Source organism: Callithrix jacchus, chromosome 12 (assembly GCF_049354715.1).
Source record: "Callithrix jacchus isolate 240 chromosome 12, calJac240_pri, whole genome shotgun sequence".
NCBI classification, from domain to species: Eukaryota; Metazoa; Chordata; class Mammalia; order Primates; family Cebidae; genus Callithrix; species Callithrix jacchus.
Genome location: NC_133513.1, coordinates 87,711,581 through 87,728,511, shown reverse-complemented (window position 1 = coordinate 87,728,511; position 16,931 = coordinate 87,711,581). Strand labels below are relative to the sequence as shown.

Below are 16,931 nucleotides of genomic sequence, written 5' to 3'. Positions count from 1 at the left end.
CATTGACCAAAAGGGGACCCAGGCCCATTTACTCTGCACCAAGAACCACCGTGCCAGGGCACTGGCAAAACTGCTGCACCGGCCACAAGAGTCACGCTGGCAACCCGTGGGCCTCCTTCACTGGGAATCTCCTTGTCCGTGAGCAAAAAAACATTCGTCTGAAAGTGGCATTTTCTCATTCTCTGCACTTTCACTGGGAGCTACAATCTTGAGCTGCTAGTAATCAGCCATCTTGGATCTCTCCTATGTCCATTCTTTTTTAAACTGAAATATAATTTACATACCATAACATTTATTTTTTAGATTGGGCACAGTAGCTCACATCTATAATCCCAGCACTTTGAGATGCTGAGGTGGAAGAATCACCTGAGCCCAGGAGTTTGAGGCTTCAGTGAGCTATGATTGTGCCACTGTACTCCAGCCCGGGTGACAGAGTGAGATCCTTCTCAATTTTTTTTTCACTTTCTAAAGTGTACAATTTAAAGTATACAAGTTGTGCTCACTTCAGCTGCATATATACTAAAATTGGAATAATACAGAGAAGATTTGCATGGCCCCTGTGCAAGGATGACATATTAATTTGTGAAGCATTCTGTATTTTTTTTAAGAAAAAGAAGAAAAAATAAAGCATACAATTCACTGGTTTTAGTATATTCACAGAGTTGTGTAACCATCACCATACTCAATTTTAGAAAATGTACAACACCTCCCAAAACATGTAACCCTGTACATGGTGGCCATCACTCCACTCCTCCAGTCTCTCTCACATAGACTCTGATAACTACTAGTCTACCTCTGTCCCTAAGGATTTTCCCATGCTGGACATTTCATATAATGGGATCATAGAATATATGGCCTTTTGGGTCTGGCTTCTTTCACTTAGCATAATGATTTCAAGGTTATCTGTGTTGTAACATGCATGGATATTTCATTTTTTAAATAACTGATTAATATTCCATTGTATGTATATACCACATTTTGTTTATTCATCAATTAATGAATATCTGGTTTGTTTACATTTTTTGACTCTTATGAATAATGCTGTTACAAGCATTTGGATAAAATTTTCTAATCCAAAAATAATTTTTTTGAATGTATGTTTTCACTTCTCTTCAGTATATACCTAGGGATGGATAGTTGGCTCATATGATAACTCCAAGGTTTAGCATTTGGAGGACGTTCCAGTTGTTTCCTATAGGGGTTGTACTAATTTAAGGTCCTACCAGCAATGCTTAGGGCTTCAATTTCCCACACCCTTGTCAACACTAGTTTTCTTTCTTTTTTTTTTTTTTTTCCAATTATCAATCCTAGTGGGTTAAGTAGTACCTTATAGCTAACATATATATATATATATAAAATAGAGACAAGAGTCTTGTGACATTGACTAGGCTGGGCTTGAACTCCTGGCCTCAAGAAATCTTTTCACCTTGGCATCCCAAAGTGTTGGGATTACAGGCAGGCATCACCACGCCCATCCTACACCTATGGTCTTGATGTGAATATTCCTAATGATGTTGAGCATTTTTTCATGTGCTTATTGGCCATTTGTACATTTTCTTTAGAGAAATGCCATTTTTGAATTTTTGTTGTTGGGTTTTCTGTTTTTGAATTTTTGTTTTCTATGTATTCTGGTTATTAAATTATTATTATATATGTAATTTGCAAAAATTTTCTTCTATTCTGTAAGTTGCTTTTTTACTCTACTGATACTGTCCTTTGATGCAAAAAAGTTTTTAATTCCAATTTATTTTTTTTTCTTACCTGTACCTTTGGTATCATATCCAAGAAATCATTTCCAGATCCAATGATGTGAAGCTTTTCCTGTACATTTTTTATGAGTTTTATAGTTTTAAGTCTTCTGTGTATGTCTTTGATCCATTTTGAGTTAACTTTTATACATGGTGCAAGGTAAGGGTCCAACTTCATTCTTTGGCTTATGAATATCCAGTTTCTCCAACACTGTTGCTTCTCCATTGCCTTGGCATCCTTGTTAAAAATTATTTGATTATATATGTGAGGGTTTATTTTGGGGCTCTGTATTCTAACCCTTTGGTCTTTATGTCTGTCTTCATGCCTGTATCACAACATTTTCGTTATTATAGCTCTGTAGTAAGTTTTGAAATCAGAAATCTTTTAAAAATTTATTTTGGCTATTCTGGGTTCCCTATTAACTTCTGTAAAAAAAAAGACAGCTTGAATTCTACAGAGGTTGTACTTGATCTACAGACTGCTTTGCAAAAATAATTGCCATTTGAACAATGCTAAGTCTTCCATTTTAAGAATACAGGATGTCTTTCCATTCATTGACGTCTTCAAATATTTCAACAATGTTTTGTAATTTTCAATATATAAGTCTTGCATGTTGTTAAATTTATTCCTAAGTTTTTGCTTCATTTTCATGCTATCATAAATAGAATATTTTCTTGATTTCATTTTGGATTGTTAATGGTTGGTTATAAAAATACAACAGATCTTGTACATTGAAAACTTGCTGAAGTCATTTATTAATTCTAACCGTGTTTTAGTGGATTCCTTAGGATTTTCTATATATGAGTACATCATCTGATAATAGAAATAGTTTTATCTCTTCTTTTCCTATCTGGATACCTTTTATTTATTTTTCTTGCCTAATTGCTCTGGCTAGAACTGACAGTACATCTTTGTTTGGTTCTTGATCTTAAGTGGAAAGTTTTTGGTCTTTCACCAGTAGGTGTGATGTTAGCTGTGGGTTTTGCATAGATGCACTTTATCAGGTTGGGGAAGTTCCTTTCTATTCTATTTTGTTGAGTGTTTTTTTTTCATAAAAGGATCTTGTATTTTGTAAAATGCTTTTCACTGAGATGGCCATGAGGTTTTTGGTCCATTGTTCTAATATGATATATTATACTGATTTTTATGTTTAACTCTACATTAATTTTTACTTGAATATATTACATGTTCAAGTATAGTCTAACTGAGAAGAGCTTTGTACAAGACTACAGACATTTTCTGTCTATTTGCAATTCCGGCTCTAACTTGGACCTATATTTTGGACAAAAACAGATGGTAAACTGCAACGTGACTGTAACCATAATTTCAAATCATAAACAATCTTGTATTTTTAGAAATTATGTTTGCTTTAAAAAAAGGAAATATAATATATATTTAAAGTAATGTTGAAAATACATCTTTTATTGTTGAGATAGTATCTCAATGTAGTTTTGATTTGACTTTCTGCAATGACCAGTGATGATGAGCATTTTTTCATATGTTTCTTGGCCTCATGTATGTCTTCCTTTGAAAAGTGTCTGTTCATATCCTTTGCCCACTTTTGAATTGGCTTGCTTGCTTTTTTTCTTGTAAATCTGTTTTAGTTCTTTGTAAATTCTGGATATTAGCCCTTTATCAGATAGGTAGATTGCAAAAATTTTTTCCCATTCTGGTGGTTGCCAGTTCACTCCAATGATCATTTCTTTTGCTGTGCAGAAGCTCTGGAGTTTAATTAGGCCCCATTTGTCTATTTTCGCTTTTATTGCCAATGCTTTTGCTGTTTTAGTTATGAAGTCCTTGCCTGTGCCTACGTCCTGAATGATTTGGCCTAGGTTTTATTCTAGGGTTCTTATTGAATTAGGTCTTATATTTAAGTTTTTAATCCATCTGGAATTAATATTAGTATATGGCATGAGGAAGGGGTCCAGTTTCTGCTTTCTGCACATGGCTAGCCAGTTTTCCCAACATTTATTAAACAGGGAATCCTTTTCTCATTGCTTGTTTTTGTCAGGTTTTTCAAAAATTGGATTGTTGTAGATGTGTTGTTTTGCCTCCAAGGCCTCTGTTCTGTTCCATTGGTCTATATCTCTGTTTTGGTACCAGTACCATGGTGTTTTGATTACTGCAGACTTGTAGTATAGTTTGAAGTCACGTAGTGTGATGCCTCCAGCTTTGTTTTTTTTGCTTAGAATTGACTGTGCTCTGTGGCCTCTCTTTCGGTTCTATATGAAGTTTAAGGTAGTTTTTTCAGTTCTGTGCAGAAGGTCATTTGTAGCTTAATGGAGATAGCATTGAATTTATAAATTACTTTGGGCAATAGGGCCATTTTCACAATATCGATTTTTTTTTTTTTTTAAATTTTTTATTGGATTATAGGTTTTGGGGTACATGAGCAGAGCATGCAAGACAGTTGCGTAGGTACACACATGGCAGTGTGCTTTGCTTTTCTTCTCCCCTTCACCCACATTTGGCATTTCTCCCCAGGCTATCCCTCCCCACCTCCCCCTCCCACTGGCCCTCCCCTTTTCCCCCCAATAGACCCCAGTGTTTAGTACTCCCCTTTCTGTGTCCATGTGTTCTCATTTTTCATCACCCACCTATGAGTGAGAATATGCGGTGTTTCATTTTCTGTTCCTGTGTCAGTTTGCTGAGGATGATGTTCTCCAGATTCATCCATGTCCCTACAAACGACACGAACTCATCATTTCTGATTGCTGCATAATATTCCATGGTGTATATGTGCCACATTTTTCCAATCCAGTCTATTATCAGTGGGCATTTGGGTTGATTCCAGGTCTTTGCTATTGTAAACACTGCTGCAATGAACATTCGTGTACATGTGTCCTTATAGTAGAACGATTTATAGTCTTTTGGATATATACCCAGTAATGGGATTGCTGGGTCAAATGGAATTTCTATTTCTAAGGCCTTGAGGAATCGCCACACTGTCTTCCACAATGGTTGAACTAATTTACACTCCCACCAACAGTGTAAAAGTGTTCCTTTTTCTCCACATCCTCTCCAGCATCTGTTGTCTCCAGATTTTTTAATGATCGCCATTCTAACTGGCGTGAGATGGTATCTCAATGTGGTTTTGATTTGCATCTCTCTGATGACCAGTGACGATGAGCATTTTTTCATATGATTGTTGGCCTCATATATGTCTTCTTTCGTAAAGTATCTGTTCATATCCTTTGCCCACTTTTGAATGGGCTTGTTTGTTTTTTTCCTGTAAATCTGCTTGAGTTGTTTGTAAATTCTGGATATCAGCCCTTTGTCAGATGGGTAGACTGCGAAAATTTTTTCCCATTCTGTTGGTTGCCGATCCACTCTAGTGACTGTTTCTTTTGCCGTGCAGAAGCTGTGGAGTTTCATTAGGTCCCATTTGTCTATTTTGGCTTTTGTTGCCAATGCTCTTGGTGTTTTGTTCATGAAGTCCTTGCCTACTCCTATGTCCTGGATAGTTTTGCCTAGATTTCCTTCTAGGGTTTTTATGGTGCCAGGTCTTATGTTTAAGTCTTTAATCCATCTGGAGTTAATTTTAGTGTAAGGTGTCAGGAAGGGGTCCAGTTTCTGCTTTCTGCACATGGCTAGCCAGTTTTCCCAACACCATTTGTTAAACATGGAATCCTTGCCCCATTGCTTATTTTTGTCAGGTTTATCAAAGATTGTATAGTTGTATGTATGTTGTGTTGCCTCCGGTGCCTCTGTTTTGTTCCATTGGTCTATATCTCTGTTTTGGTACCAGTACCATGCTGTTTTGATTACTGTAGCCTTGTAGTATAGTTTGAAATCCGGTAGTGTGATGCCCCCCGCTGTGTTCTTTTTGCTTAGAATTGACTTGGCTATGCGGGCTCTCTTTTGGTTCCATATGAAGTTCATGGTGGTTTTTTCCAGTTCTGTGAAGAAAGTCAATGGTAGCTTGATGGGGATAGCGTTGATTCTGTAAATTACTTTAGGCAGTATAGCCATTTTCACGATATTAATTCTTCCTAACCATGAACATGGAATGTTTCTCCATCTGTTTGTGTCCTCTCTGATTTCGTTGAGCAGTGGTTTGTAGTTCTCCTTGAAGAGGTCCCTTACGTTCCTTGTGAGTTGTATTCCAAGGTATTTTATTCTTTTTGTAGCAATTGCGAATGGCAGTTCGCTCTTGATTTGGCTTTCTTTAAGTCTGTTATTGGTGTATAGGAATGCTTGTGATTTTTGCACATTGATTTTATATCCTGAGACTTTGCTGAAGTTGTTTATCAGTTTCAGGAGTTTTTGGGCTGAGGCGATGGGGTCTTCTAGGTATACTATCATGTCGTCTGCAAATAGAGACAATTTGGCTTCCACCTTTCCTATTTGAATACCCTTTATTTCTTTTTCTTGCCTGATTGCTCTGGCTAGAACTTCCAGTACTATATTGAATAGGAGTGGTGAGAGAGGGCATCCTTGTCTAGTACCAGATTTCAAAGGGAATGCTTCCAGTTTTTGCCCATTCAGTATGATATTGGCTGTTGGTTTGTGATAAATAGCTTTTATTACTTTGAGATACGTTCCATCGATACCGAGTTTATTGAGGGTTTTTAGCATAAAGGGCTGTTGAATTTTGTCAAATGCCTTCTCTGCGTCAATTGAGATAATCATGTGGTTTTTATTTTTGGTTCTGTTTATGTGGTGAATTACGTTGATAGACTTGCGTATGTTGAACCAGCCTTGCATCCCTGGGATGAATCCTACTTGATCATGATGAATAAGTTTTTTGATTTGCTGTTGCAATCGGCTTGCCAATATTTTATTGAAGATTTTTGCATCTATGTTCATCATGGATATTGGCCTGAAGTTTTCTTTTCTCGTTGGGTCTCTGCCGGGTTTTGGTATCAGGATGATGTTGGTCTCATAAAATGATTTGGGAAGGATTCCCTCTTTTTGGATTGTTTGAAATAGTTTTAGAAGGAATGGTACCAGCTCCTCCTTGTGTGTCTGGTAGAATTCGGCTGTGAACCCATCTGGACCTGGGCTTTTTTTGTGAGGTAGGCTCTTAATTGCTGCCTCAACTTCAGACCTTGTTATTGGTCTATTCATAGTTTCAGCTTCCTCCTGGTTTAGGCTTGGGAGGACACAGGAGTCCAGGAATTTATCCATTTCTTCCAGGTTTACTAGTTTATGTGCATAGAGTTGTTTGTAATATTCTCTGATGATGGTTTGAATTTCTGTGGAATCTGTGGTGATTTCCCCTTTATCATTTTTTATTGCATCTATTTGGTTGTTCTCTCTTTTCTTTTTAATCAATCTGGCTAGTGGTCTGTCTATTTTGTTGATCTTTTCAAAAAACCAGCTCTTGGATTTATTGATTTTTTGAAGGGTTTTTCGTGTCTCAATCTCCTTCAGCTCAGCTCTGATCTTAGTAATTTCTTGTCTTCTGCTGGGTTTTGAGTTTTTTTGATCTTGCTCCTCTAGCTCTTTCAATTTTGACGATAGGGTGTCAATTTTGGATCTCTCCATTCTCCTCATATGGGCACTTATTGCTATATACTTTCCTCTAGAGACTGCTTTAAATGTGTCCCAGAGGTTCTGGCACGTTGTGTCTTCATTCTCATTGGTTTCGAAGAACTTCTTTATTTCTGCCTTCATTTCGTTGTTTACCCAGTCAACATTCAAGAGCCAGTTGTTCAGTTTCCATGAAGCTGTGCGGTTCTGGGTCTGTTTCTGAATTCTGAGTTCTAACTTGATTGCACTATGGTCTGAGAGGCTGTTTGTTATGATTTCAGTTGTTTTGCATTTGTTGAGCAGTGCTTTACTTCCAATTATGTGGTCAATTTTAGAGTAGGTGTGATGTGGTGCTGAGAAGAATGTGTATTCTGTGGATTTGGGGTGGAGAGTTCTGTAAATGTCCACCAGGTTTGCTTGCTCCAGGTCTGAGTTCAAGCCCTGGGTATCCTTGTTGATTTTCTGTCTGGTTGATCTGTCTAGTATTGACAGTGGAGTGTTAAAGTCTCCCACTATTATTGTGTGGGAGTCTAAGTCCTTCTGTAAGTCATTAAGAACTTGCCTTATGTATCTGGGTGCTCCTGTGTTGGGTCCATATATGTTTAGGATCGTTAGCTCTTCTTGTTGTATCGATCCTTTTACCATTATGTAATGGCCTTCTTTGTCTCTTTTGATCTTTGTTGCTTTAAAGTCTATTTTATCAGAGATGAGAATTGCAACTCCTGCTTTTTTTTGCTTTCCATTAGCTTGGTAAATCTTCCTCCATCCCTTTATTTTGAGCCTTTGTGTATCCTTGCATGTGAGATGGGTTTCCTGTATACAGCACACTGATGGGTTTTGGATTTTTATCCAATTTGCCAGTCTGTGTCTTTTGATTGGTGCATTTAGTCCATTTACATTTAGGGTTAATATTGTTATGTGTGAATTTGATACTGCCATTTTGATTCTAAGTGGCTGTTTTGCCTGTTAGTTGTTGTAGATTCTTCATTATGTTGAAGCTCTTTAGCATTCAGTGTGATTTTGGAATGGCTGGTACTGATTGATCCTTTCTATGTGTAGTGCCTCTTTTAGGAGCTCTTGTAAAGCAGGCCTGGTGGTGACAAAATCTCTGAGTACTTGCTTGTTCGCAAAGGATTTTATTCTTCCTTCACTTCTGAAGCTCAGTTTGGCTGGATATGAAATTCTGGGTTGAAAGTTCTTTTCTTTAAGAATGTTGAATATTGGCCCCCACTCTCTTCTGGCTTGTAGTGTTTCTGCCGAGAGATCTGCTGTGAGTCTGATGGGCTTCCCTTTGTGGGTGACCAGACCTTTCTCTCTGGCTGCCCTTAGTATTCTCTCCTTTATTTCAACCCTGTTGAATCTGACGATTATGTGCCTTGGGGTTGCTCTTCTTGCGGAATATCTTTGTGGTGTTCTCTGTATTTCCTGCAATTGAGTGTTGGCTTGTCTTGCTAGGTGGGGGAAATTTTCCTGGATGATGTCCTGAAGAGTATTTTCCAGCTGGGATTCATTCTCTTCGTCCCCTTCTGGTACACCTATCAAACGTAGGTTAGGTCTTTTCACATAGTCCCACATTTCTTGGAGACTTTGTTCATTCCTTTTTGCGCTTTTTTCTCTGATCTTGGTTTCTCGTTTTATTTCATTGAGTTGGTCTTCAACTTCAGATATTCTTTCTTCTGCTTGGTCAATTCGGCTATTGAAACTTGCGTTTGCTTCGCGAAGTTCTCGTATTGTGTTTTTCAGCTCCTTTAATTCATTCATATTCCTCTCTAAGGTATCCATTCTTGTTATCATTTCCTCGAATCTTTTTTCAAATCTTTTTTCAAGGTTCTTAGTTTCTTTGCATTGATTTAATACATGATCTTTTAGCTCACAAAAGTTTCTCATTATCCATCTTCTGAAGTCTAATTCCGTCATTTCGTCACAGTCATTCTCCGTCCAGCTTTGTTCCCTTGCTGGTGAGGAGTTTTGGTCCTTTCTAGGAGGCGATGTGTTCTGGTTTCGGGTGTTTTCCTCCTTTTTGCGCTGGTTTCTTCCCATCTTTGTGGATTTGTCCGCTGGTCGTCTGCGTAGTTGCTGACTTTTCGTTTGGGTCTCTGAGTGGACACCCAGAATGTTGATGATGAAGTATTTCTGTTACTTGGTTTTCCTTCTACCAGTCTAGCCTCTTCGCTGTATGACTGTTGAGGTCCGCTCTAGACCCTGCTTGTCTGGGGTGCACCTCTAGTAGCCGTGGCACAGCGAGGGATGCTACCAGTTTCTTTTTCTGCTCTCTTTGTCCCAGGATGATGCCTGCCTAATGACAGTCTTTTGGATATAGAGGGGTCAGGGAGCTGCTTGAGGAGACAGTTTGTACTTTATAGGGGTTTAATTGCTGAGCTGTGCACTCTGTTGTTCATTCAGGGCTGTTAGGCTGCTATGTTTGATTCTGCTGCAACACAGCTCATTAAACAACCCTTTTTTTTTTCTCAAATGCTCTGTGTTGAGGGGTTTGGGCTTTATTTTTGGATGTCCGATCAGGTGTCCTGCCCAGCTCAAAGGCAGACTAGCCACTGTTTGGCTGCCGAGGCTCCGCCCTGCTGTTGTGTGATTCGCGCTGTTCCTGCCGGCTCTGCTGTGGTCTCCGCCACGCCCTGCGGCGGAGTCTCTTTGTTGTAGCGTGTTGCCTCAGCAACGGCAGGCTGCGTCAGCAGTGGGCGTGTATCTCAGGTGGGGTGGGTTGCCTCGGCAACGGCTGGCTGCGTCAGCAGTGGGCGTGTATCTCAGTTGGGGCGGGTTGCCTCGGCAACGGCTGGCTGCGTCAGCAGTGGGCGTGTATCTCAGTTGGGGCGGGTTGCCTCGGCAACGGCTGGCTGCCTCAACAGTGGGCGTGTATATCAGTTGGGGCAGGTTGCCTCCGTAGTGGTGGACGCCCCTCCCCCACAGAGCGTCTCGGACCGTCTGCCCGGGATAGTTTGAAATCGCGGTTTTGTTCGTCCCACTGGGTATCCCAAGCGATCTGTCCCTGCAATCCCCTGGGCTGGGCTACTGTGGAAGTCTCGTTCAGTCTCAAGTCCAGCCCTCTCAAGTCTCAGGTTGCCGGTTCAACAAGGCACCCGGACAAGCGCGCCCTGTGGGGATTGCTGGGTAGGGCCGGCCGCCGCCGCCCCAGCTGCCGGCTTCGCCAGGCAGACCTACTGCCTGGCGTCCCGTGTCTTTTTATACTTGGGAGTTTCCCCGTTCTGTGGGCAACAAAGATCAGTCTGGAAATGCAGCACTGACTCACCGTTTGCGAATTCAACGCGGGCTCCAATCCTGGGTTGTTCTCACAGCGCCATCTTGAGTCCCCTCCACCCCACAATATCGATTCTTCCTAACCATGAGCATGGAAGAATTCTCCGTCTGTTTGTGTACCCTCTTATTGCATTGAGCAGTGATTTGTAGTTCTCCTTGAAGAGATCCTTTATGTTCTTAGTTTGTTGTATTTCTAGGTATTTTTTTCTCTTTGTAGCAGTTGTAAATGGCAGTTCGTTCTTGATATTGCTCTCTTTCAGTCTGTTACTGGTGTATAGGAATTCCTGTGATTTTTGCACATTGATTTTGTATGCTGAGACTTTGCCAAAGTTACTTATCAGTTTCAGGAGATTTCAGACTGAGATAATGGGGTCTTCAAAATATAAAATCGTGTCATCTGCCAATAGACAGTTTGACTTCCTTCTTTTCTAATTGAATACACTTTATTTCTTTTTCTTGCCTGATTGCTTTGGCAAGAACTTCCAATACTATGTTGAACAGGAGTGGTGAGAGAGGGCATTTTAATCTATTGCCAGATTTCAAAGGGAATGCTTCCAGTTTTTGCTCATTCAGTATGATATTGGCTGTGTATTTGTCATAAATCGCATTTAACATTTTGAGATATGTTCCATTAATCCTAATTTTTTGAGATTTTTTAGCATACAGGGCTGTTGAATTTTTTCAAAGGCCTTCTCTGCATCTATTCAGATAATCATGTGGTTTTTGTCTTTGGTTCTGTTTATGTGGTCAATTATCTTTATAAACTTGCATATGTTGAATCAGCCTTGCATCCCTGGGATGAATCCTACTTGATCATGATGGATAAGCTTTTTGAGGTGCTGTTGCAATTGGTTTCCCAGTATTTTATTGTATATTTTTGCATCTATGTTCATCATGGATATTGGCCTGAAGTTTTCTTGTTGAGTCTCTGCCGGGTTTTGGTATCAGGATGATGTTGGTCTCATAAAATGATTTGGGAAGGATTCCCTCTTTTTTGATTATTTGGAATAGTTTCAAAAAAATGGTATCAGCTCCTCTTTTTATGTTTGATAGAATTTGGCTGTGAACTTATCTGGGCCTGGGCTTTTTTTGGTTGGTAGGCTGTTAATTGCTGCCTGAGCTTCAGCCTTATTATTGTTCTGTTCAGGGTTTCATCTTCTTATGATTTAGGCTTTGGAGAATGCAAGTGTCTAGGGATTTATCCATTTCTTCCAGGTTTACTGGTTTATGGGCATAGAGTTGTTTGTAGGAATCTTTGATGATGGTTTCTATTTCTGTAGAATCTGTGGTGATATCCACTTTATCATTTTTTTATTGCATCTATTTGGTCTATTCGATTCTTCTCTCTTTTCTTTCTCATTTTTCTGGCTAGTGGTCTATTTTGTTGATCTTTTCAAAAAACCTGGTCCTGGATTTATTGATTTTTTTGAAGGGTTTTTGTGTCTCTATTTCTTTTAGCTCTGCTCTGATCTTAGTTATTTCTTGTCGTCTGATAGGTTTTGCATTTTTTTAAATCTTGCTCCTCTAGCTCTTTCAATTTTAATGATAGGGTGTCGATTTTAGATCTTTCCTTGTTCTCATGTGGGCATTTATTGCTATACATTTTTCTCTATACACTCCTTTAAATGTTTCCCAAGATTCTGGTATGTTGTGTCTTTGTTTTGTTGGTTTCAAAGAACATATTCATATATGCCTTCATTTCATTGTTTATCCAGTCAACATTCAAGAGCCAGTTGTTCATTTTTCATGAAGCTGTGTGGTTCTGAGTTAGTTTCTGAATTCTGAGTTCTAAATTGATTGCACTGTGGTCTGAGAGGCTGTTTGTTATGATTTCCTTTCTTTTGCATTTGCTGAGGAGTGATTTACTTTCAATTATGTGGTCAATTTTAGAGTCGGTGTGATGCGATGCTGAGAAGAATGTATAATTTGTAGATTTGGGGTGGAAAGTTTTATAAATGTCAGTTAGGTTTGTTTGTTCCAGGTCTGAGTTCAAGTCCTGTATATCCTTGTTAATTTTTTGTCTCCTTGATCTGTTAAATATTGACAGTGGAGTGTTAATGTCTCCCACTATTGTTCCCTTTATTTTGAGCCTATGTATATTCTTATATTCTTGCATGTGAGATGTGTTTTCTGGATACAACACACCAATGGATTTTGGCTTTTGATTGCATTTTCCAGTCTGTGTCTTTTGATTGGGGCATTTAGCCCATTTACATTTAGGGCTAATATTATTATGTGTGAATGTGATCCTGCCATTTTGATGCTAGCTGATTGTTTTTCCACTTGGTTGATGAAGTTTCTTCATTGTGTTGATGCTCTTCACCATTTGGTACATTTTTGGAGTGGCTGGTAATGGTTGTTTTTTTCTATGTTTAGTGCTTCTTTCAGGAGCTCTTGTAAAGCAGGCCTGGTGGTGATGAAATCTCTGAGTAATCACTTTTTCATAAAGGATTTTATTTCTCCTTCACTTATGAACATTAGTTTGGCTAGATATGTAATTCTGGGTTGAAATTCTCTTCTTTAAGGATATTGAATATTGGCCCCAACTCTCTTCTGGCTTGTAGAGTTTCTGCTAAGAGATCCACTGTGAGTCTGATGGCTGTCCCTTTTTAGATAACCAGACCTTTCTCTCTGGCTGCCTTAGCATTTTCTCCTTCATTTCAACTCTGGTGTATCTGACAATTATGTGTCTTGGGGTTGCTCTTCTTGAGGAATATCTTTGTGATGTTCTCTATATTTCCTGGACTTGAATATTGGCCTGCCTTGCTATGTTGGGGAAGTTTTCATGGATAATATCCTGAAGAGTGTTTTCCAGCTTGGATTCATTCTCTCTGTCACATTCAGGTACATCTATCAAACGTAGATTATGTCTTTTCACATAATTGCATATTTCTTGGAGGATTGTTCATTTCTTTTTACTCTTTTTTCTCTAATCTTGCTTTCTCATTTTAATTCATTGAGTTGATCTTCGACTTCTGATATCCTCTCTTCTGCCTGGTCGATTCAGCTGTTGAAGATTGTTTATGCTTCATGAAGTTCTCGTGTTGTGTTTTTGAGCTCCATCAATTCGTTTATGTTCCTCTCTAAGCTGTTTATTCTCATGAGCATTTCATCAAAGCTTTTTTCAGTGTTCTTAGTTTTTTTGATTGGGTTAGAACATGTGCTTTTAGCTGAGAGAAGTTTCTTATTACTCACCTTTTGAAATCTGTTTCTGTCAATTCCTCCCTTCCTGATGAGGAGTTGTGATCCCTTTGAGGAGAATAGGTGTTCTCATTTTGGGTGTTTTCATTCTTTTAGCACTGGTTGCTTCCTGTCTTTGTGGATTTATTTACCTGCAGTCTTTGTAGTTGTTGAGTTTCTGATGTGGTCTCTGAGTGGACGTCCTGTTTGTTGATGATGAAGTTGTATCTTTCTGTTTCTTAATTTTTCCTCTAACAGTCAGGCCTCTCTGCTGTAGGACTGCAGGAGGTCCACTCCAGACCCTGCTTGCCTGGAGCTCACCTGTATTGGCTGCAGAGCCGTAAGGATTGCTATCAGTTTCTTTTTCTGTTATCTTTGTCACAGAAGGATACCTGCCAGATGTCAGCCTGAGCTCTTTTTTATGAAGTGACTCTTTGGATATACAAGGTCAGGGAGCTGCTTGAGAAGACAGTCTGTCCTTTATAGGAGCTCAAGTGCTGAAATGTGAGCTCCATTGTTCCATTCAGAACTGCTGGGCAATTACATTTAAGTCTGCTGCAGTAAAACTCACAACAACCTTTTTGTCCCAGTTGCTCCGTCCCATGAAGGTATGGCTTTATTTATAAGTTTCTGTCATGCTGTTGCCATTTTTCAGTCATGCCCTGCCCATGGAGAAGGTAGCCTAATCACAGTCTGCCAGCAGAGCCACTGCTGAGCTGCTGTGGGCTCTGCCTAGCTGCCGTGTGAACTTCCCTGCAGTCCTTTTTATAGGGGTATAGATAGAACTGCATCAGCAACAGCAGCCCACCTCTGTAATAGTGGACTCTCTCTGTAATGGTGGACTGCCTCGGCAATTGTGGGCTACCTCGGTAATGGCAGACTGTGTTGACAATGGCGGACCACCTCAGCAATGGTAAACTACCTTGGTAGTGGTGGACTGCCTCGGTAATTGCAGATGCCCCTCCCCCACAGAGCTGGACCATCCCAGGTTAATCTGTGCTTGCTGTGAAACTCAATCCAGAGCATTTCAGAATGCTGGTCTTTGTGGGTGTGGGACTGACCATGCCTGATCACCTGGCTGTCTGTCTTAGAACCCTTTTTTTGCAGTTGAATAGGTGACTCTTTCTCCCAGGCATTCCAGCCATTAGTTGAAAAGGTTCCCAGATTTGTGTGAGATCTTGTGCAGAGACCTGCTGTGTTGGCTGAAACAGCTGCACTGGAGACTGGTGGCACATCTTCACCCAGGAAATTTCCTAGCCTGGTTCCCTATTTTGGTTACCTTTTTGTTTATTGAATGGGTGACTCTGTCTCCCAAGCACTCCAGTCACTAACTGAAAGGGCATGTGAACCCATGTCAGATTTTTGTGCAGAGACTTCTTGCGCCAGCTGAAATAGTCATGCTGGAGACCCATGGTGCTGCTCCTCCTGGTCTGCAGGCAATAAGAATTCATCTGGGAGAGAGGAGAAGATGGCACTATAGGAGCAACTCAGGATTGCAGCTCCCAGTGAAAGTGCGGAGAGTGAGTGGACGCCACATTTCCAGATGATCTTTATTGCCAACAGACAAGGAGATTCCCAAATGTAGGAGCCCCACAGGCCAACAGCAGTGCTTTTTGGGCTGGCACAGCTGTTTCGGCCAGTGCCATAGCACAGCAGCACTCCATACAAAATACACTGGTCCGGTTGCCCTGTTAAACCAGCAATTTGAGATTTTGGAAGGTAGATTAGCACATTCATCTGATTAAATGGGACTTAAATAGTAAGCTCGGCCAGGAGATTCCTGGGTAATGACCTTGTTTCAGCTGGCACAGCGGGTCGCCGCATGGGAAATGACACAGATCCCAGCACCCTTTCAGCAGGGGACTGGAACACCTGGGAGAGAGTCAAACATTCAACTTAAAAAAAAGGGGGGCTCTAAGCCAGGAACCCACACAAAAACAAACAAAAAAGCAATTGGAAACGCTTGGGGTTGAGAGTTTTATGGCAAGCACAGCTGAATCCAGGATGATGCAACTCAGTGGGGGAAAGGCATCTGAGATTACTGAGGCACTTCACCCCTACAGAGGTATTCTGCCATTGATGATGCAGCCTGCCGTTGCTGATGCAACCTGCCAAAACAGAGAGTCTGCCATTACAGAGGCAGGCCACAATCATCATGGCAGTTCTAACCACACCCATATAAACAGGACTACAGGGAATTACACACAGCAGCAGGGCACAGCCCATGGCAGCAGGGCAGAGCTCATGACAGCAGGGCAGAGCCCATGGAAGCAGGGTGGAGCCCACAGCAGCAGGGCAGAGCACAGAGCAGCTCACCATAGCCTCCGCAAGCAGGTAGTGACTAGACTGCCTCTTTGCTGGGCATGACAGTGCAACAGATACTTATAAATAAATCCCTAATTCCCCGGGACAGAGCAGCTGAGGAAAAAAAGGGGCTTTATGAGTTCTGCTGCAGCAGACTTAAACGTCCCTGCCTAGCAGCCCTGAATGAACAATGGAGCTCACAGCTCAGCACTTGAGCTCCTATAAAGTACAGACTGTCTCCTTAAGCAGCTCACTGACTCCCGTATATCCATAGAGTCAAATCACAATGGACTGATCAGACTGACATTTGGCGGGCATCATTCTGTACAAAGTTAGCAGAAGAAGAAACTGGTAGCAATCCTCGCTGTTCCACAGCTGCTGCAGGTGTTCCCCAGGCAAGCAGGGCGTGGAGTGGACCTCAGCACTCCTACAGCAGAGGGGCTAGACTGTTAGATAGAAAACTAAGAAACAGAAATACTTCATCATCAACACTCTGGACATCCACTCAGAGACTCAATCAGAAACTAAGCAACTACTCAGATGACAGGTTGATAAATCCACAAAGATGGGAAGAAACCAGTGCAAAAAGGAGGAAAACACCCGAAACTGGGACACCTCACCTCCTACAAGGGACCACAACCCCTCACCAGCAAGGGAACAAAGCTGGAAGGAGAATGAGTGTGATGAAATGACAGAATCAGACTTCAGAAGGTGGGTAATTAGAAAATTCCATGAGCTAAAAGAACACGTTCTAACTCAATGCAAAGAAACTAAGAAGGTTGAAAAAAGATTTGAGGAAATGATAACAAATATGGACAACTTAGAGAGGAATATGAGTGAATTGATGGAACTGAAAAACACAACACGAGAACTTCACGAAGCATGTACAAGTCTCAACATCTGAAGTGACCAAGCAGAAGAAAGGATATCAGAGGTTGAATATCAACTCA

The 16,931-nt window shown here is 40.6% G+C and overlaps 1 non-coding gene across 1 annotated transcript; it reads left to right on the top strand.

The window, feature by feature from the left end:
- Positions 1-495: 495 nt before the first annotated feature.
- Positions 496-602, top strand: LOC118146487 (U6 spliceosomal RNA). Its single transcript, XR_004732347.3, has one exon. It is a non-coding gene; the product is annotated as a U6 spliceosomal RNA (small nuclear RNA).
- Positions 603-16,931: the final 16,329 nt, after the last annotated feature.